Raw genomic sequence first — 23,029 nt, 5'->3', positions numbered from 1 at the left:
CCTATACCTGGAAGTGAAAGGACAATATCTACCCTCATGAAAACACATGAAGTGTAAAACTCACTGATGGAGCAAACATACAAATGAAGAAGAGAAAGTACTCAAATGTTACAATGACAGAAAACCACCAAAGAAACACAAAAAAGAGAATCCAAATAACAAAGTCAATATTGAACAAAAAGAACAAATGAGGAGGCATCACACTGCATGACTTCAAAATATATTACAAGGTTATAGTAACCAAAACAGCATGACATTAGTATACAAATAGACACATAGACCAATGGAGGAGAACAGAGAACTCAGAAATAAATTCCTGTATTTACAGCCAATGGATTTTGAAAAGGTGCCAAGAGCATACAGTGGGGAAAGAACACCCCCTTCACTAAATGGTGCCAGGAAAACTAGACATACATATGTAGAGGAATGAAATTATAATCCTATCTCTTACCATTTACAAAAATTGACTCAAAATGGATTAAGAACTTAAATGTAAGAGTCAAACATATAAAACTACTAGAAGAAAACATAAGTAAAACACTCCAGGACATTGGTCTTAGCAAAGGTTTTATGGCTAAGACCTCAAAAACACAGGCAACAATAACACAGTAAGACAAATTGGACTATATTAAACTAAAAAGCTTCTGCACAGTAAAAGAAGCAATCACTAGAATGAAGAGACAATTTGTTGAATGGGGAAATATTTGCAAACTGTTCAGTGAACAAGGGACTAATATCCAGATATACGAGGAACTCAAACAACAGCAAAAAATAAATAAATAATCCCATTAAAAAGTGGTCAAAGGACATCAGTAGACATTTCTCAAAAGAAGACATATGAATGGCCAGCAGGTATATGAAAAAATGCTCACCATCACTCATCATCAAGAGAAACGGGACTCAAAACCACAATGAGATATCGTCTTACCCTGTTAGAATGGTTGTTATAAAAAAGACACAAAATCACAGATGTTGGCAAGGATGTGGAGACAAGTGTCCATGAGCAAATGAATAGAAAAAGAAAATGCTGTATATATATATATATATATATATATATATATATCCAATGAATACTGTTTGCTTATAAAAAGAATAAAATCCTGTCATTTGCAGCAACATGGATGAAAATAGTGGTCAGTTTGTTAAGTGAAATAAGCCACGCACAGGAAGATAAATATCACAAGTTCTTGCTCATAAGTGCGGTTAAAAACTTGATCTCATGGAGATAGAATAGAATGATAGTTACCAGAGGCTGGAAAGAGTATGTGTGTGGGAGTGGGTGGGGAATGAAGAGATTAATCAATACAAATATACAGATAGATGGAAGGAATAAGTTTTAATGTTCAATAGCAGAGTGAGCTAACTATATTTAGCAACAATGGATTTTAAATTTCAAAATAGCAAGAAGGAACAACTTGAAATGTTTCCAACAGATAGAAATGATAAATACTTAGGGTGATCAATGTCCTAAATATCCTGACTTGACCATTACACATTCTATGCATGTAGCAAAACACTTCAGGTAGCCCATAAATATATATTAATGTAAACATTGTTCTGAATCTTAGCAAGATTTTTGTGTAGTTGCAGACAAGATTATTTGAAAATTTTTACAGAAAGGCAAAGGGACTACAATAGCTAAAACAATTTGGAAAAATAATAAAGTGAAAAGAATAAGTCTACTAAATTTTGAGACATTATATAGTTACATTAATCAAGACTATGTGGCAAAGATGGAAAGATAGACACAAAGATAAACGTAAGTGAATAAGGAATCCCAAATAGTCCTACACGTATATGCCCAAATGATTTTTACAAAGATGCAAAGATTATTCAACAAACGGTGCTAGAACAATTGTACATTCATGGAAAATAAACAAATATAACCTCAACTTAAGTCTCATATCGTCTCCAAAAATTAACTCAAAATGGATCACAGACTCAAAATTAAAAGTTAAAAGTAAAACTTTTATTTAAAAAAGAATGAAATCTTTGGGATCTAGGGCTAGGCAAAACATTTTGAAACTTGAAACCAAAAGTGTGATCCATGAAAGGAAAAACTTATAAATTGGGCTTCATCACTAGTTTAAACTTTTGTTCTGTTAAAGACCCTTTTAAGAGGATGAGACGCTAAGCTACAGATTGGGACAATATTTGTATAAGCCACATATCCAATAAAGGACTAGAATCTAGACTATGTGAAGAACCCTCAAAATTCTAGTGAAAAAGGAAGCAATTTAATTAGAACGTGAATGAAAAACAAAGAGATATTTCCCTAAAGAAGACATACAGATGGCAACCAATCACATGAAAAGATTGTCCAGTCATTAACCATTCGGGAATTAGAAATCAAAACTACAAGGAGCTATCACTACATTCCTATCAGAATGGCTAAAATAAAAAAATATTGATAACCCCAAATATTGGAGAAGATGTGAAGAAAGTGGATCACTCATATTATTGATGGAATTGAAAAATTGTGCAGACACTCTGGAAAACAGTTTGGCAGTTTCATATAAAACTAACTATGCAACCACCATATGAGCCAGCAATTGCACTCCTGGTCATTTATCCTAGAGATATGAAGACTTACATTCTCACAGAAACCTGCATATGAGTGTTTACAGAAGTTTTATTTGTAGTAGCCCCAAACTGGGAAGCAGCCCAGAGGTCCTTCAATGGATGAATGGTTAAACAAATTGTGGCAAATCCATCCCATGGGACATGAATTATCCTATTCACTAATAAATATGGAACAAAAGGTTGATACACACAATAGCCCACATGAATCTCTGAAAAATCAGGTTGAGTGAAAAAAGCCGAAAGGTTACATATCATTTGATTTCATTTACATGCATTCTGAAATAATAAAATCACAGAAATGGAGAATAATGGGTTAAGGAGGAGTTAGGGGCAGGAAAGAAGTAGGTATGATAAGAAAAGGGCACCATGAGAGATCCCTGTGGGGGAGAAAATATTCTGTGTGTTGACTGTGTCAAAGTCATTACCCTGGTTGTGATATTGTACTACAGTTTTACAAGACACTACCATTGGGGGAAATTGCGTAAATAGTACAGGGCCTTCTCTATATCGTTTCTTACAAACAAATGTGAATCTGCAATTATCTCAAAAAGCTTAATTAAAAGTTTTAAAGGAATATGAGATACAATAATCAATGTTTATAAAATCAGTGAGTTCAGAAGTTGAGTTTAGTTTGACGTCAAGATCCCAGAAGTTCCCACCATAAATTTCCTCATCTTTGCAGCCTTACCTGGCACCACTTCTCCCTCGTCCCCGACTTTCTACTGCAGTGGCACTGAATTATTTCCCTTTCATACACTGTGCTTTCTCCTGCCAAGGGGCTTTGCATATACTGTTTCTCTTGCCTTCTCCTCCCTTCATGTGCTCAACTCCTGCTTATTTTATGGATCACTTCTGTATTAGTCTATTTTCATGCTGCTAATAAAGACATATGCAAGCCTGGGTAATTTATAAAGGAAAATAAGTTTAATTGACTCACAGTTCCACATGGCTGGGGAGGCCTCACAATCATGGCGAAGGGTTAAAGGGAGGCAAGACATATATTACATGGCAGCAGGCAAGAGATCATGTGCAGGGGAATTGCCCTTTATAAAACCATCAGATCTCATGAGACTTATTCACTATCAGGAGAACAGCATGAGAAAAACCCACCCCCATGATTCAATTACCCCCTACTGGGCCCCTCCCATGACACATGGGGATTATAAGAGCTACAATTCAAGATGAGATTTGAATGGTGACACAGTCAAACCATATCAACTTCCTTAGGGATGCCCTCCCTGACCAGGTGAAATCTCCCTCTCATGGCATCCTGTGTGGTCCTTACATAACACCAGTCATAGTTGTCACATTTAATTTCTGACTTGATTTGCTTAAGTTCTACCTCACTGATCTGAAACTCAATGAGTGTGAGAACTAGAACTATTTCAACTCACCAGTGTACCTCCAGCATCGAGCACTGTGCCAGACACATAATGAGCATTCATCAAATATTCGTGGAGTGAATGAAGGGAAGCATGAGGGGATTCTTTACCTTTCCGTTCTTAAACCAGCAAGGTCTTCAATATATTTAGAGTATAATCTGATCTCTCCTTCCTGCTCTGTGTGACCCACCATCCTGGGAAGAAGTGCACTGTGCTTCTTTGAACTCTCCACTGCCCTCAGTTGATCCTAACCTCCCAGAAGGCACTCAGGCAAGTGACTATCCTGGCATGGCCATGTGAGAGCTGGAGAGGAATCATAGGGAAGGCCAGAGAAGATGCGCTCAGGGGTAGGCTGGGTCTGACATACGGGCAAGCTAGCCTTCCCTAGCGAAGGGGTCTTTCCTGGCAGAAGCCGCTCCTCTCAATGACTCACAGTGATTGGTATATGTGGGGTGATTTGCTACAGTTGTGAACTTCTGTGATCACTACCTGTGTCTTGGGAAAAGGCAGCAACCCCTCTCCGAAGACTGGGTCATAACAGAATAAAATATCTAATGTCTGCCCTGTACAATGCCATGCTGCTACCTCCGAGCCCTGCCAGCCATGGCCCCGTTCCCAAGGACTCTACAGTCTGCCAGTACAAGCATTGCTGGTGGAACGTTTGCAGGCTGACTCAGGGATATTCTAGAATGGGGAGCAGGGGATTCAGCATCACAGCCCTTACCATTCTGTCTCCATACCTGTTTTCCCCACTAGAGTATAAGCTCTCTGACAAAAGCAGGGAGATTATCTTGTTCCCCACTGTAGCCTCGACATCAAACTCTGTGCCTATAATGTAGTAGGTGCTCAATAAATGTTAATTACACGAATAAATAAAACTAACCTTTATCATCTCTTTTGTGGGATCCTTTTCAGGTTTTTGTGCTTTGCCTGGATTCTCATGGTGTCTGCCTAACTCCCTCCACCATTTCTACCCATACAGGACCTCCTTGTCTCTATCACATTCCACTTTTAAGCTGAAAGTAACCTAATCAGTTTTACCTTCAAAGTGAAAAATGTTCAATTAGTTTTGAAGTTGTATCTTGATCCTCCCAAATAAACAAGGATTTCTAGTAAGTGTAGAAAGAAGATTTGAGTAGATGAACATTTATCTTTCCCCCATTGTGTGTTGGACATTATGCTTCTTGCTCCTCCCTATGTGAGAGGCATTTTAATTTTCATTTTCACAGAGAAGAAGACTTAGGTTCACAAAGATAAGCTCTGTTCTCAGGGCCACACAGCAAGGCAGCAGATACCAAAGATCTAAGTTAAGATCTACTTAATTCCTAAGCTCCTTCCTGCAAGGGCTGGAATATCTCTTAGAAATTTTTCTGACAGTAATTTTAGCTTTAGGAGAAAGACTAGACACTGTTTTTTGACCTTTCCAATTATCTGACAAGCCCGGTGTTAATCAGCTGAGTCAGAACTGATGACCTCAGGATTGCTTTAAGCCCCAAACCATCTTCGGATGAAATGATAAAACGAGACTGAGAGGCTAATTAACAAGTCTAAAAACATTATGTGAGTTCCAGTGATGCTTTTCCTTCTGGCCCATCCCACACCTTTCCCAAATAAGAAAGCAACTAATTTGCAAAACCGTTGCTTCTGTGGAGCAGCTGTGAGAGTCACTGACATATATGATTAGCATAAAATTAATTCCTGTTGGGAAGCATTATTACCAGCCCTAATGAGGTTTAGGAAGTGATTAGTACTGTGTATGAAGGATGGTGTATACTCTTCTTTTCACTCTGGATGAAATGTGTGTGGGGTGCAATTTTCAACAGAAAGAATTATGCTTAGGGATCATGTGTTTATGGCACAGTCTGAGTCCATTTGGGATGCTATAACAAAATGCCAAAAACTGAGTGGTTTATCAACAATAAAGATTTATTTCTCATGGTTCTGGAGGCTGGAAAATCCTAGATCAAAGCACTGGCGGATTTGGCGTCTGGTGAGGCCCACTTCCTGGTTCATAAACACCATCTTTCATTGCATCCTGACACAGTGAATGGGATGAGGCAGTTCTCTGAGGCAGCTCCCTGAGTTCTCCTGAGAGAACTCAGGACCTAATCACCTCCCAAAGACTTCACCTCCTAATACCATCACATTGGGGATTAAGATTTCAACATAAAAATTTTGAGGGAACACAATCATTTAGTCCATAGCAGGCATCTTGCATGAGGTAAGTTTTAGTCAGTGATTTGAGGGTGGGGACCTTTTATGACAGTTTAAACGGCTCTCTTCATTATATTTCTATGTTTTGTTCTCATGGAAAATTCTGTGTAGAAGACAATTATGATAACTTCAACCTCTTAAATGTTCCTTAAATGAGCTATAATTTTACCATTAATTTCATTTATAATTTAAAATGGAAAAGAATAGTGAAGCTACTGTAGTTAAATATGGGAATCATTTATTCCAATTACATAGCAAAAAGTAACTACCTGTAACACTTACACCTATAGATAAGCAAAGTTAACTGAGTTATGTATTTCCTTTTAGGTGTTTCCTATACATATAGTTTTATTATTTAGCCAAAATCACACGATATATTGAAATGTGCATTTCATTTTCTGCACTTATAATAACAGTGTGTTTTGCTCACTAAAAATTCTTCATAAAACATCATTTTAATGTTCTTGCAGTATTGCATTGTGAATGTGTCATGATTTATTTAACCGTTGCATAAATGTTACATTTTATACTTGTTCCCTGTTATGAATGATGCAATGCAGCTGCTTTTTTTGCATTTTAACTTATTTTCACTGATTTCCTAAAGTGGCATTACTTGATCAAAACAGGTTTTGGATAAATATTAAGTACCAGACAAATATTGCTGAATAGATTTTCTGAGTATAATTGCCAAGTTAGAATCCTATCCAGGAAAACCATTCCTTAAGAATGGAGGAAAAATGAGGGCATTATCAGACAGACCAAAATTTAAACAATTGTTACCTTCAGGCACACACCAAAGGAAATCCTAAAGTATTTCCTAAGATAGAGAAAGACTTATTTCAGATGAAAACATGGAAATGCAAGAAAAAATAAAAAGGAATGAAAAAATGTAAATATATGGATAGATCTAAATAAATATTGACTATACAGAACAATAATGATTTAAAATACTTGAAGAACAAATATGCAAAACAACACAAAAGATGGAAGCAAGGTAATGAAGTTAAAATTTGTGAAGTTGTTTTCCTACCTGGGAAGTGATCCAAGTACCAAGTTTTATTAGAATCTAATAAATCAACAATGTTTGGGGTAATCACTGTGTAACCTTTAAAGGTGGATAAAAGAAATTATAGTTAACAAGGTAAGAGAAAAGGACCTGGAGATAAATTTTAAAATGTTTTATTGGTTCAAAAAGTTTCAAGAAAGGCATAAAAGGCATGCAGAACAGATAAAATAGATAACAGTAGTTGATAACAGATAAAAACCAAACTATATCAGCAATTATGTTAAATGTAAATGAACCAAATACTTTAATTAAAAGGAAAACCTCTCAAACAGAATTAAAATAGTAGAAAGTCTTTCTACTATTTAAATACTACTATTTCTATTATCTACTAAATAAATTTAATATGTAATTAACAAAGTTCCTATAAGGAACAGGTGAAGAATCAAAATTTAATAAAATCTATTACTAATTGCTGATAAGAATGCTCAGCAAACAAGAAACAGCAAAAAAAAAAAAAAAAAAAAAAAAAAAACTTCCTTAAACTGATAAGAAGCAGCTCAATTAAATCAAAGTAAACGTTTTATAATGTATAGTGCTACATAGGAGGCATCTTCTAAACAACGGAAATAAGACAAAATGTGTTATTATCATTTCCATTTGTATTGGGGTTCTCTACAGGGAGAGCACTAATAGGATAGATGTATATATGAAGGGGAGTTTGTTAAGGAGTGTTGACTCACAGGATCATAAGGTAAAGTCGCACAATAGGTCATCTGCAAGCTGAGGGGCAAGGAAGCCAAGACCTCAAAGTAGGGTCTCAAGTCCTCAAAGTGTCCAAAGACCTCAAAAGTAGGGAAGCCAACAGTGCAGCCTTCAGTCTATGGATGAAGGCCTGAGAGCCCCTGGCAAAACACTGGTCTAAGTCCAAAGGTCCAAAGGCCGAAGAAGTTGGAGTCTGATGGTCGAGGGCAGGAAGCATCCAGCACAGGAGAAAGATGGAGGATGGAAGACTCAGCAAGTCTGCTCTTTCCATCTTCTTCTGCCTGCTTTATTTTAGCGGTGCTGGCAGCTGACTAGATGGTGCCCACTCAGATTGAGAGTGAGTCGGCCTCTCCAAGTCCACTGACTCAAGTGTTAATCTCCTTTGGCAACACCCTCACAGACACACCCATAAACAATACTTTGCATCAATCCAATCAAATCAACAGTCAATATTAACTATAACACCATTCATTATTGTACTAGTTGTCCAAGTCAGTGCAATAAGGTAAGAATAATGAATAAAATGTACAAGGACTGGCCGGGCGCGGTGGCTCAAGCCTGTAATCCCAGCACTTTGGGAGGCCGAGACGGGCGGATCACGTGGTCAGGAGATTGAGACCATCCTGGCTAACACGGTGAAACCCCGTCTCTACTAAAAAAAATACAAAAGCTAGCCGGGCGAGGTGGCGGGCGCCTGTAGTCCCAGCTACTCGGGAGGCTGAGGCAGGAGAATGGTGTAAACCCGGGAGGCGGAGCTTGCAGTGAGCTGAGATCCGGCCACTGCACTCCAGCCTGGGCGACAGAGCGAGACTCCATCTGAAAAAAAAAAAAAAAAAAAAAAAATGTACAAGGACTAAAAGGAAACAAATAGAATAACATTATTTTCAGACCATATGGTTGTGAAGTAGAAAAATCTAAAGGAATTTGCAAATACACTATTGCAATTAATAAATGAATTTAATGAGGTCACTGAATAAAAGATCAGTGTATGAAATTCAATACTTTAATATACCAGCAGCAAATAGAGAATGGCATTAAAAATGATACCAATTATAAAGAGTATCAAAACATCAAATACCTAGGAATAAATCAAACACCTATAAAAAAAGGGCATCACTTCAACACTAAACACTGTCAAATGTAATTGAGAGAAGGTATGAATAAACAGAGGAATATTTTATTGTTCTGGACTGAATTGTGGCTTCTCCCAAAATGCCTAAGTTGAAGTTTAACCCCCAGGACAGAACCCCGATAGTAAAAATGTGACTATATTTGGAGATGATGATCTTCAAAGAGTTAATTAAGTTAAAATGGAGCCATTAGGATAGATCCTAATCTGATATGACTGGTGTCCTTAAAAGAAGAGGAAATTTGGACACAAACAGGTACAAAGGAAGCCATGTGAGGACATGGGGAGAAAGTGGCCAACTACAGGCCAAGGAGAAAAACCGCAGAAGACATCAACCCTACTGAAACCTTGCTCTCAGACTTCTCACTTACAGAACTGTGATAAAATAAATTTCTTTCTTTTAAGCCACGCAGTCTGTGGTACTTTGTTATGGCAGCCCTAGCAAGCTAACATACATACTTGTGGATTAGAATACTCAAAATTGTAAAGATGCCCATTGTCTCCAATTCGATCTATACATTCAATGAATCTGATGGTGTTTTAATCAAAATAAATTTCGTTGATATTCTCTCCAACTCATCCTTTTATTTCCCTTTATGATATTTAGCAAAGCATCTTTGCATTTGATGTGATAGGGTATGCAAGATGCAGTGGGTCTCTGAAGTTGCAGGTGCCTGAATCTCCATACTGTTTATTGCCCATCACTGCAGTGTGGTGATTCCTCAATGATCTGTAACTAGAATTACCATTTGACCCAGCCATCCCATTACTGGGTATATACCCAAAGGATTATAAATCATGCTACTATAAAGACACATGCACACGTATGTTTATTGTGGCACTATTCACAATAGCAAAGACGTGGAACTAACCCAAATGTCCATCAATAATTGTATTAAGAAAATGTGGCACATATACACCATGGAATACTATGCAGCCATAAAAACGGATGAGTTCATATCCTTTGCAGGGGCATGGATGAAGCTGAAAACCATTATTCTCAGCAAACTATCACAAGGACAGAAAACCAAACACTGCATGTTCTCACTCATAGGTGGGAACTGAACAATGAGATCACTTGGACAAAGGGCGGGGAACATCACACACTGGGGCCTCTTGGGGGGTTGGGGGCTGGAGGAGGGCTAGTATTAGGAGAAATGCCTAATGTAAATGATGATTTGATGGGTGCAGCAAACCAACATGGCACATGTATACCCATGTATCAAACCTGCACGTTGTGCACAAGTACCCTAGAACTTAAAGTATAGTAATAAATAAATAATAATCAAGGAAGAGAAAATTAAAATAGCCCCAAGGAATAAACTGTGAACATATGTTGTGTCTATTCTATGTAGGTGTAAACTGTGTCTGATCCTCTTCCTTGAGTTTAAAAAAAAAATTAATTTGCTGCATCAGTGGCCATATCCCATGTATGTGAGGCTACTGCTTGGTTAAGCTCAAGATTATCCACAATCATTTTCCAGGATGTATCACCTCTTCAGGGACAAACTGGTGAATTACATGGAGATATGTAGAAACCACTAACCCAATTAGTGCCTTTAGGATGGTACTACTACTACCTGCTGTCCTCCCTCCCTGGGTGTGATACCATCCATGTTCGATTTACTATCTGGCCAAGGACACTTGGTCTTCTTCTCTCTGATAGCTCTTGTTACAAAGGCCTAGAACCCAAGATAGGGATGTAGCTAACTGCTAAGTATGTCTAATTCAATTATAAGTTTGGAAACTGAAGAAGTCACCATCAGGTGAGTCTGTGGACCCAGTGGACATAGTGTAAGCTGAAATTTGGCCAGAATTCTGTTGTTACTTTACCTCTAGATAAGCGTCCACTGTAACCAGAAGCCAGCATAGTTCAGGTGTCTGTGAATCAATGTCAACCTAGGCCTGTGTCCAGTGATCCCCAGAATATAAGAATAGTACCCTTTCTCTATGTTCTGCTACTCTAGTAAAGGGGGGAAGGACTGGGAAAATTACAGCAGATACTTGGCATGGCGTTGCAGTCTTTCTCCAAGAAGACACAGCCAGCCTTTCTAGTAAGTTTCAGATTTGAAAATAAGCACACTTCCAGAAATTGAGCAAGAGGGTGTCTTTTTATTGGGGTAACTGTCCTTAGCCTCTTGTTCCTCCATTCCTGTTCCTTTTTGAAGGCAGTTCAAGAATAGCATGACCATGGCTCACAAGCTGAGGCAGACCTTGAAGGAGCTAGAAGCTCTCAGCTTACTACTGTACTTGCTTGTGGCAAGTCTTTTCTTGAAGATGATTTGGGTGGTGCATCTCCATGCCTGCCACAAATTAAAGACACACTGTTGTCATAAATTATGTATGCTCCAGCAATACATTAGGAGAAGCAGGGATAGGGTATGATATGAATGAAAAGGGTAGATGGCCCAGGAATTCAAGAAAATGCTCCCAGAGATGTGCAGAAAGGAAGGACTAGAGCCAAGGGGTGGATGGATGTGAATGAGGCTCCTGGTTCTGGCTTATCATCTGACAAGGAAGATGGAGAGCTCTACTGTCCCTGAGGTATACAATCTGGAAATAATGCCAAACCTAATTCTCCACTACCTTCTGGGTCTGGCAATGAGAACACTCGATCTCCAGGACCACCCCAGGGATAGTGAGCCATGCCAGACCCTTTCTGTGAGACTGTGAACTTTTTCCAACATTTTCTCTCCCTTCCCCTCACTCCAGCATTTGGAATCCTCTAGACCTAAGTCTGGACACCAGCCCTGCCACTTGGGCCAACAGCTAAACCTCATGGGTACTGGGTTCTCTGGGTAGACTGAGGATATCAATGCAGGTCTTGGAAGATGCTGTGAGGATTAAATAAACAGTGCAAGTGGCTGTACCTAGACAGCAAGTTGCCTTCCAGATAGTCCATAAACATTGCCTACTGTCTGAGCAGCTGTTTATACATGCCTCAGTCTGCTTGGGCCACCATAACAAAATACCTTTGACTGAGGGTCTTAAATGGCAGGCATTTATGTTTTCATGGTTCTGGAGGCTGGAAAGTCCAAGATTAAGGTTCTAACTAACTTGGTTTCTGGTGAGAGGTCTTTACCTGGCTCATGGTTCTGGAGGCTGGGAAGTCCAAGGTCAAGGTTCCAGCTGACTTGCTTTCTGGTGAGGGCTCTCTACCTGGTTCGTAGACAGCCATCTTTTTGCTATGTCCTCACATATTGGAGAGGGAAAGTGTGCTCTCTGATGTTTCCTTCCTCTTATAAAAACATGAATCCTGTCACATTTGGGCTCCACCCTTATGACTTCCTTCAATCTTAATTACTTCTTTACCTCAAATACAGTGATAATGGGATTAGACTTTAACTTACTTTAACTTATAACTTTTGTGAGAGGACACAACTTTGTCCATAGCAGTATCTTTCATTCAATCCGGCACCAGCCTCCAACCCATGTCTTTGTGAAGGGGCCAAGACTTCTGTGAAGCTCAGGCAGTAAAAAATTGAGCAAACCAATGGAAGTTCCTACAAATCACCCAGTTGTATGGCTTTGCTTGAATGAATTGTCTTTAAGCCATAAGTTACCCAAATGTGTTCACCCAGGGATTCAGCAGGTGTGGAAAAGGAGGGGAAGACCTCTCAGAGGCTTATGTATGTGAAAAACTAGGGGTTCTCCTAGAAAGAGTTCGCAATAGAGAAGCAAGAGCAGAGAGGCACAGGCAGATGGACTCAAGGACGCTTGATTCAAGATTCAGGGTAGATGGGCAGGGAGAAGGGGGTTAGCTGGGGAGCATCCCTCAGCATATGGGGGTGAGAGTAGGGGATTGTGGATGTATGATGGCAGAAAAGGCTGAAGGAAGGGGCTTACCCTGTTTCTAAGATGCTGGTATCAAGTAGGAACTTGGATTGTGGCCACTGCCCCAGAGAGAGGAGAACAGATGGGCTACAGGGCCAGTTTCTAACTTGGATTCAGTGTTAGCCCAAGGGACATTCTGGACCACAAGACAACAGCCGAGCCTGCTGCCAGAAGGACATTTCTGCATCTGGTTTGCTTGGTGTCTTTGGGAGGTGCTAGTACAGGGCTCATCCCAGCAATGACTGTGAAAAGGTCTAGGGATGAGTTCATCTCGGCTGAGACACTCCTGAGCATCCTGAGAGCTGGCTGGGTAGGTATGTGAAGGTGCACCAAGTTTTCTAGCAGCAGCTGGGACAGAGGCAGAAGAATACTATTATTTGCCTGTGACTCTATTCATGTCCCCAGGCTGCTGTGCCCTGGAGGGTGAGGGCACAAGCACACCACAACCACCCTCTTTTCTGCACAGCTTTGGCCTAGACAGCCCCTGTGACGGCAGTGTTTCCATGGTGATTGTGTAAGGGATAGCTGTTCCCGGGATATTCTTTATATTTTATTTTCCTTTAGTGGAATTGGTCAGATTAAGTCTGTTCCCGAATGAGCATCGATTAATGAAAGCTAAATGCGGGACTCCAGCCCCCTTGCAACATCTGCAGTGGCTGAGGACAGCGCTGTGATGTGAACAGCATAATTGAGTTTACCCAGGCAAATCCTCTCACTGCCTTTCCCAGTGACAGCCAGCCGGGTGCCAGGGAAGCCTGGGTGGTGATGGGCTGTTTTTACCACGTCCGTGGATTAAGTGGGATAGATTAGGATTCTCTGTTGGCTCATGGATGTGTCTCTTTGTTACTGAACTGTGGGGGCTGTGGTGTTCGTAAAATCGGGGTCATAGTTTCATAGATGAGTCAAGTGGCAGGCCACATGGGGTCAACTGGCTCCAAGAGGAACCCTGAGGGAAGCGTCTCTCAGCTGCAGTATCCTTGGGCCTTTCCTGCATCAGGCAGAGCCAGCAGAGCTCTGGGAAGGCTCAGGGCCCAGTGGGGTCACTGTCATTGGCCTCCACCTCCCAGTCCCCATCACTGGACTTGACCTCCTTCCCTAGTGATTTAGTATACACAATGTTGTTCATCTTTATATTCTCAGGGTCCAGCATGGTGACTGGCACATACAAGACATGTGTGAAACATTAGTGAAATGCATGAACAATGAAAATATCACTTTGTTCTCAGAGCCCAATGTGGTCTCCACGATGAATAAATACATGAATAAATAAATAGATACATCCATTCTCTCATTGACCCATTCATTTACTCATTGATGAATATTTATTTAGGGGATACATAATATTTGCACCTAACACAGTGCCTTGCAGATATAAAACACTCAATCTCTTTTAAATTACATTGTGCCTGGCACTGGGAAAATCCAAATACTACATGAAGCACAGTCCCCTTTCTATGTCTGTGTCTGTAAATATTCTCCCCACTCTCATCTATCTGCATACACACACACACGGGCACACACACATTTTTATTTTATTTTATTTTATTTTAGTTTAGTTTAGTTTAGTTTAGTTTTTGGAGATGCAGGCTTGCTCTGTTGCCCAGGCTGGAGTGCAGTGGCGAGATCTTGGCTCACTGCAACCTCTGCCTCCCGGGTTCAAGAGGGTCTCCTGCCTCAGTTTACCTAGTAGCTGGAATTACAGTCACCTGGCACCACCTCTGGCTAATTTTTGTATTTTTAGTAGAGATGGGGTTTTGCCATGTTGGTCAGGCTGGTCTCAAACACCTGACCTCAGGTGATCTGCTCACCTCAGCCTCCCAAAGTATTGGGATTATGGGCATGAGCCACCATGCCTGGCCCGTATTTTGGAATCATTCCTTTCAATTGGGGTATGTCTGCTGAAAAAAAAAATATTTCTAAAGAAGCAAATTTGAATTTAGAATTGAAATGCCTACAATGTGCTGACTTTGTACTTGGAACAAGATACAGCTCCAAAAGACATTTGTGGTTATCTTGTCCCTCTGTGGTCATAGGAAGGTCATGTTTGATTGAGGGACTGGGATGCAATAATGGTCCAGAGAAGAAGACCAGCATCCAGGAAGGACAGATGGATGTCCCCTTTGCATACCTGCCCTGCAGGATGGCACAAAAACTCTGACCCCCCAGGAGGGATGGAAGGGAATGCATGACATGGGAAAACCACAGCAGTATAGAAAGCTGGCATGTGTGTTGTCATTTCTTGCCAAACCCACACTCTGGCTCATGGCAAAGGGATTAAAACCAGTCCTCTTCCATGTGCCAGTGTACTCCTTTGGCCCTAGGAGCAGATGAAGAGTTGAAGATGGAAGAGAACTCTTAGGTTTCAGGGTCCTATAACAGGAAGAACAGTGGGTCACATAACACACGTAGGGCAGTAAAGAGGATGGATGTTGGGGAGTTAGGGAGGGGAATTCAAGTTCTGTTTGTAACACAGTGAATTTGAAGAGACAACAGGAAGACAAGGGATGTATTGCAGTCCGGTGATGGAGGGTCAGGGCTGGAGATGGGGGACCCCTCCAGAGTTGAAGACTGGAGCACCAGAGTAATGGCGGCATCCATGAAAGAGGGTCAGCGTAGAAAAGGCATTGGGAGTTGCTGAGAGAATGAACACTCAGAACTCAGATGGGAGCCAGGCAGGTCAGAGTGTGGCAGTTATCCTGCTACTAACTCTATGTCCTTGGGTTCTCAGTCCTCAGTTTCCATATCTGCGAAATCAGATAACATGGGAAATCCCTCAGCACAGTACCTGGTGCATAGAAATTCATCAGTTTTATCTGTCATTATTAGGGGCTAAGAAAGGAAGGGGAACAATTAAAAATATGGAGCCATATCAGAAAACCATAGTGTCAGTTACACTGACAGAATGTCTTTTGAGATTAAAAAAAAGAAAGGAAGAAAAAAACTACAATCTCTAGAGGTTTACCTGAATGGGTTTTACCACCAGCTCTGTCATTGAAAGCATGCACAATTGAACAAGACTTCTCTCAAGCTGTGTTTGTCTCCTAGTAAATGAAGGTGTTGGGCTTTTAGTCTGACACTGGCAGGGAGCAGAAGAGGCAATAATCCAGCTTTTCCAGTCAATGTGTTTCCATCAGATATCTGGAGACCAACAATCTCCATGAACTTTGGAGCTTACATTGATCTGGCTGCCTCTTAAGTCCCCGTTTGGTCTCCAGGGCTGCCCAGAAGAGGTGCTCCCCACCACATGTCACAGCTGCTGGGGCCACTGGAAGTGTCTTTAGATGTCAAACAGTGGTTGGGCACAACCACTAATTTAGGAATCCTGTGTATCTCCATTCCAATTTAAATACATTATTAAAATTAAGAAGGGGGAAAAATATCTTCATAGCAGCCTTACACCCATCGGATATTATTTTATGATTTGCTCCACTGTTGAGTTCAAGCTCCCAAATGTCTTGGCTCTTGTAGCAAGGTCTATGTCAGGACAACAGTGCCCTGTTCCATCAAGTTCTAGCCAAAGATATCACTGGGAAATGGACTGAACAGCCTCGAGGACTCTTTCAATCCATATTATAGGCAATTTTCAGAGCTGGAGGCTGAAAAAAAACCTGAAAGTAAGGAAGAATAAAATCAGATTTTAATTGAATTGCTGCAATGTACTAGTAAGGCTAGTTAAGCATATAATTAATTGTTGTAACTATAGCAACAAGATTAGCTGGAACTATTAGGGTGGGCACCAGGGGTTCAGTGAGAGACTCTTAAAAAGACAAGTGTTGGAAATTGCAGAAAATAATTCATTCTCCTCCTGTGGTTCTCCAGAGGGCCTCACACTCTTTAGCAACCCCAAATAAATCTATATAATAATATTTTCTTAGATTCATGCAGTTTCTTTTATCCCAAAAGGCCCTGGGGTGCTTTGCAAGCCATGAGCATAAATATAGATCTGGAATAATGTATCGGGCCAGATTTTCCTAGTGCTTAAACAACTCTCTCGTGGTTTGTTCTGCACCTTTGGAAGCTCCATTACCTTCAGGATACATGCAATCAGTAATTTATTAAGTGGCATCCCCATAGGCCCAGGGCCTGAAAATTCTGGTAGGAGAAGAGATGGGTTCCAGAGATAGCGCTTTTATTTATTTATACACTATGTCATTCCAAAAAAGATTCAAGCAGCCTTGCAAAATACACAGAGCACATCGGGATAAAACAAATACATGAGGAAATCCAAGGCAGGGGCAAATAACAGTAAGAAGAAAACATGCAGCTCTACGGAAATGTTAGTATAGGAACTGCAGAGAACAAACTCCTACAAAAGAGCTGAAGGTGGGTGTAATTGCAGCTGTTCTTCCTGCTAGTCTAAAGGAGAAGAAAATGGAACCAGCTGCAGGCAAAAGACACTTGGTGCTGCAACTTTAGACTCTACTCTTCAGCATAATGAGTCTCAAGCCACCTCTCAATTAGAAGGAAGTCAAGGAGGGCCTTCTAAAGGTAGACTTCCATTCAGCTGTCAAATATGGATTGACCATCTATTTTGTTCTTGGCATCTCCCCTTATACAGGGCAAAATAATTCAAATAATTCAGCTTTGATGCTTTCTGATATTCTGGCTTGATCTGTGGCTAAAATTTAGAGTTCAGAGCAGAGGTACCAAAGTGATGTTCACAGGACAGATACAGGGCAGAAATATGTTGTGTCTTGCCATTGTGGAAGATTTACATTCCAGTCCAGATTTCCACTTCTCTTGAAAACATAGAAACACTTGCAATGCTGCATCCATCTTTCCACTATTGCTGAGCAGAGGCTGACCACTTGGCTGGGACAACTTCCCTCGGTGCACACTTTGCACTATGACATACTCCCAGTAGCTGCTCTGCTTTTTGTGACCTGCCTGGCTCCTATAAGCATTTGAGTTTTTTGTTTGTTTGTTTGTTTTTTAATATCTGATCTAGAGTCATGTTCATATTGTTTATCTGTGTAGACTCTGTGATGAGAGTTAGTCAACCAAGGGTTTAGTGGTGGGTATTTCTAGGCTACTTTCTTCAGGCATCTTCCATTAGGACACTACAGTCAAGGCCTTTGCTCCTTCTGTGCCTCTCAGGTGGATAATCCTCCCAATTCTTCTCTGCTTATCTAAATCTCATCTGTCACTTGGCTCAGCTCAAGACTCCTTCCTGAAGCTTTCTCCAAGGTTTCTACCTCATTGATCTTCCTTCTGGGACTACACCTGAACTTTCAAAGGGAGTAGGTATCAATTAAAAACAACAACAACAAACACATCAACTAAGCCAGGAGCAGTGGTACATGCCTGTAATCCCAGCACTTTAGGAGGCTGAGGCAGGAGGATTACTTGAGGCTAGGAGTTTGAGACTAGCCTATGATGGCAACATAGCAAGTTCCCATGTCTACAAAAAAAGAAAAATTAGCCAGAGGTGGTGGCATGCACCTGTAGTCCCAGCTTCTGGGAAGCCTGAGGCAGGAAGATCTCTTGAGTCTGGGAATTCAAGATTACAGTAAGGTATGATTGCACCACTGCATGCCAGCCTGGGTGACAAAGCAAGACCCTATCTCTCTCTAAAAAAAAAAAAAAAAAAAAATCAACTTTGCACCATTCACAAGGTGACCTGCCTGTGAATCTGTTTTCTGCTGCTCTTTTCCTACCTCCCCCTTCAAAATCACCCTTCTCCCACATTACAGGAGATTGTCCACCCGTCATCCATGTAGAATCTTACCATGCTGCACAGATCTAGTATGACAGACCTTCAGGGGCACCAAGCAAGGACAACTGTAAACTATCATTGTTGACAAGTGAATGTCAGGGTAACACGTCCTTTTGCAAGTAGTTTAAGTCTGGTTCCCTGATCTCAACAATGAAGAAGGATCTCATTGAGTTGAGAGCTGACAGATCATTAAAACATTTTTGAAAATAGATTACTACGTGATTTTTGGCATATAGTTTGAGGCCGAGATCGCACCACTGTACTCCAGCCTGGTGACAGAGCAAGACTCCAACTCAAAAAAAAAAAAAAAGAGTGACAGTGCTATAATATTACTCATTTCATTCCTATTTACTTACATATGTAAACAACATTTACTCAGTAAGTAGTTCTATCAAAGTAAAAAATAGTACTAATAGCTAATTCTTTTTTTTTTTTTTAATGGAATCTCACTCTGTCACCCAGGCTAGAATGCAGTGTCATGATCCTGGCTCACTGGAACCTCTGCCTACTGGGCTCAAGCGATTCTCCTGTCTCAGCCTCCCAAGTAGCTGGAATTACAGGTGTACACCATCACACCTGGCTAATCTTTGCATTTTTAGTAGAAACAGGGTTTCACCAAGTTGGCCAGGCTGGTCTCAAACTCCTGGCCTCAAGTGATCTGCCCACCTCGGCCTGCTAAAGCGCAGGGATTACAGGCACGAGCCACTGCGCCTGGTCCCTGAAAGCTAATTCTATCACATTTTAGCAACATGTAAAAAATAATTTAAAACCTTTATCTCATTAAACATGCATTTCAATACAATTTTATGAAGAATATATATTGTATACTATCACTAACTCTAATAGGTAAACCTAGAGAAATAAAATTACGCAAAGTGAGTGGAATACAAATAAGAGTTCAAGAAGAAAAAATGAAATTTCTGTCTATTAAAAGAGGAACTTGTTTGTAGATTTTTAAAATGGATGATGGAAAGATTAATCACCATGGTATCAAGATTCTGCTAGATATATTTAAAATGAAGGATCAGCTTTATTTATAAAAGTCAATAGTTACAGTGTACCAAAAAAGCAAATTCTCTGTAACTTTGTAAACTTAACCATGACACATTTTAGAAGTCAAATTATGAATGTACCACTCAGTGTGTAGTTTTTAATGTTCTTTGGTAGGGAGTCCCCAAGCAAACAGATTAAAAAACACTGTTTTAGAAATTATAGTTTCTCGGGCCGGGCGCGGTGGCTGAAGCCTGTAATCCCATCACTTTGGGAGGCCGAGACGGGCGGATCACGAGGTCAGGAGATCGAGACCATCCTGGCTAACACGGTGAAACCCCGTCTCTACTAAAACTACAAAAAACTAGCCGGGCGAGGTAGCGGCGCCTGTAGTCCCAGCTACCCGGGAGGCTGAGGCAGGAGAATGGCGTGAACCCGGGAGGCGGAGCTTGCAGTGAGCTGAGATCTGGCCACAGCACTCCAGCCCGGGTGACAGAGCGAGACTCCGTCTCAAAAAAAAAAAAAAAAAAAAGAAATTATAGTTTCTCGTAGAAATTTAATTTTTCATCATACTGTTATTCACACTTGTGCCTTTGATGTATTATTTCATGGCTGCACGTCTGGCCTACGCAGTTATTAAGAGTCTTTGAGGTCTATGAATTGCCAGTTACACAGTGTTTATCAAGCATCTGCTCTGTGTTCAGAATAGTAGAGGACCAAATATAGGATGCGGATTTTCCCATTGAAGAACATGTATTTTATTTAAGGAAAGATGAAAAATAAAAGCAAAACAACAGTAAAGTCCATATTTAAAAGATAGGTGGACACCTCGTGTTTGAAGATCATTTATCCTCTACTTTAACTAGCTAGAGAATGAACAAAAACCAGTAAATAAAAAAAAAAATTCTGATCAAACCAGATTGAACGTATGGACAAAAACTCATAGGTGAAAACATTAACAAGCAGAACCTTAAAGCTTTATTCAGAACTTATTTACTTATACATTAAAACAATATCAAGGAGTTGTTTCTCTGTTGTCACAATTAAGATAATATCAAAAGTGGAGAATTATAAAGGAGGTAAGAAATTAACACCTTCCCTCTGTAGGAAGTGTTATGGGCTGTATGCTTGTGCCCCCCCCAAAATGCATATGATGAAACCCTACCCTGCAATGGAATGGTAAGAGGAGGCGGGTCCTTTAGAAGGTGATTAGGTTTGGATGAGTTTGTGAGGCTGGAGCCACCATAATGAGATCAGTGTCTTTATAAGAAGAGAAAGAGTAAAGCTCACTGTCTCCACTAGCGATCGCTCAAAAGGCACTAGATATGTCCATATGTTGACCTTGGACTTCCTAGACTCCCCGAATTTCTAGAAAAAAATTTCTGTTGTTTAATCTGCCTGGCCTATGATATCTTGTCACAGCAGCTCCATCTGACTGAAACAGAACATGAAATGTCTTCTTAAGAGTGAAAGAGGAGATGAATGCAGAAAAGACATGAAAGACAAGGTGCTTTGGCCTGCATGGTATAAGATTGTACATTACATTAGCATCGCTTAGAGTAGAGAATTAATTATCATTAGTATTCATCAAAATAAATGCACTAGATTTAATTTGCTTACCAAGGCAATAAAGTGTAAAATAACTTTTAAAAGATTTCTCTTGAATTTTTTAAAATTTGAAATTAAATTTAGAATTAAAGATAGATTAGGTTTTAACTAGAAAATTCTTGTAATGGAACTACTCATTTCTGCATGATCAGCAGGCTCTGTTGCATGTGAATCAGAGGTAAACAATGTGGTTTGGACTAAAGGTTCTCTGTCCTCACCTGGCCTAGGCCTGCCCAAGCAGTCAGCTTTGCACCATCTTGCAAGGTAACTGGAAATCATGCATAGATTTCCAGTAAAGTAAAGAAATCTGAGTAAAGAAAGTAGGCTTCTCTTGACCTGACATGAAATTATATAGCTTGTGTTCACACAGAGGGAACCATGTGGAAGCTCTGAGCTCAAAGCACAGTCTGCTGGCAATTTGTGCCTTGATTTCTGTGATTGATAATGAGGTCACTGTCCTTTAGCAATGACCCAGGGGCGGACAAGATCATTTAGCTCAGAGATTCAAAGCACAAGAGATTTTTCAGAGAGGCAAGGAAGTAGGAGGATGAGCAGCTCTGAAGGTTCATTTTTTAAACAATTCACCTTTAAAAAGTGGTATATGTCAGGCACCTGGCGAGGTGGCTTATGCCTATAATCCTAGCACTTTGGGAGGCTGAAGTGGGCAGATCACCTAAACTCAACAATTCGAGACTAGCCTGGGCAAAATGGCAAAACCCTGACTACAAAAAATAAAAAATTTGCCAGGCGTGGTGGCCTACACTTGTAGTCCCAGCTACTCCAGAGGGCGAGGCAGGAGAACTACTTGAGCCTGGGAGGCAGAGGTTACAGTGAGCCCAGATCGGGCCACTGCACTCCAGCCTGGGTGGCAGAGCGAGACTCTGTCTTGGGAAACAAACAAAACAAAACAAAACTGGTATATGTCACAATAGTTCGTAACTCAAAGGTTAAAAAAAAAGAGAACCCCCCCCCCAAAAAAAACCAAGAAAATGATATATGATCTGATCATTAAAAATCCAAGTAAAATTAGTAAAAATCATATGTAATGATATACACTTGACATTTTGATGTGTGGCTCTTACCAGTCTTTTGTTTTCTTTATGTATATTATAACTACAGAGCTACTTATGTATGTATGTGTCTCCACATGTGCATACTTGTGTGTGTGCATGCATGTTTGCACATGTGCATGTGCCTGCCTGCATGTGTGTGTAGGACTCATATTGTAAACTTTTTTTTCTGTTTAGCAATACATCATGAATATTGTTCTGTGCCATTAAATATCCTTCCATGTCATAGCTTTGAGTGGTACACAGCATTACAATGTAATTATGTATTGGGATTTACTTAACCCATCCCTTTTTATTGAACACTTGGTTGGTTCATTTTTCATTTTGTCTTAATTTTATTGCTATGATAAACATCTTAATCATAAAAAATGCATGCTAATGGATAAGTGGTAGTTTTATTCTTGTTCCTTCTCATGTCTGTCCAGATGTTTGCAGAGTGAGTTGTCTTTGATCATTTGTGATTTGAAGTTTCTTATTCTGGTGTCCCCAGAGGATGACCTATCCCATCCCTTCTTTTCTATTAGGGTTGGTGGTAAAGGGAGCTTGAGGAGAGTTAAGAAGTGAGACTGGAGAGATCCCCAGGGGAAAACATAGCACAATTCTCAGGAACCAAACTGACAGCAGATCTGGGTAAGTTTAAAAACTCACATCATATAGGAGGTCAAGATCTTTAACAGGGGTAGAGGGATTGAAAGTCCTGGAAATAGATACTGAAATTTTTTTTAAATGAAGAAA

General features: G+C 40.3%; 1 long non-coding RNA gene across 7 annotated transcripts in view; it reads left to right on the top strand.

Moving 5' to 3' along the window:
- LOC108515173 (uncharacterized) overlaps nucleotides 1-23,029 on the top strand; it is a 106,610-nt gene that overhangs the window by 32,594 nt on the left and 50,987 nt on the right. For all 7 annotated transcript variants that reach the window (XR_001881447.1, XR_001881443.1, XR_001881444.1 and 4 more), the window contains exon 6: nucleotides 22,819-22,924. This is a non-coding gene — a long non-coding RNA (uncharacterized LOC108515173). The remainder of the gene's footprint in view (nucleotides 1-22,818; nucleotides 22,925-23,029) is intronic.

This window comes from Rhinopithecus bieti, unplaced genomic scaffold (assembly GCF_001698545.2).
Source record: "Rhinopithecus bieti isolate Rb0 unplaced genomic scaffold, ASM169854v2 scaffold_33664, whole genome shotgun sequence".
Lineage (NCBI taxonomy): Eukaryota > Metazoa > Chordata > Mammalia > Primates > Cercopithecidae > Rhinopithecus > Rhinopithecus bieti.
This window is presented reverse-complemented; position numbering and strand designations above follow the sequence as displayed.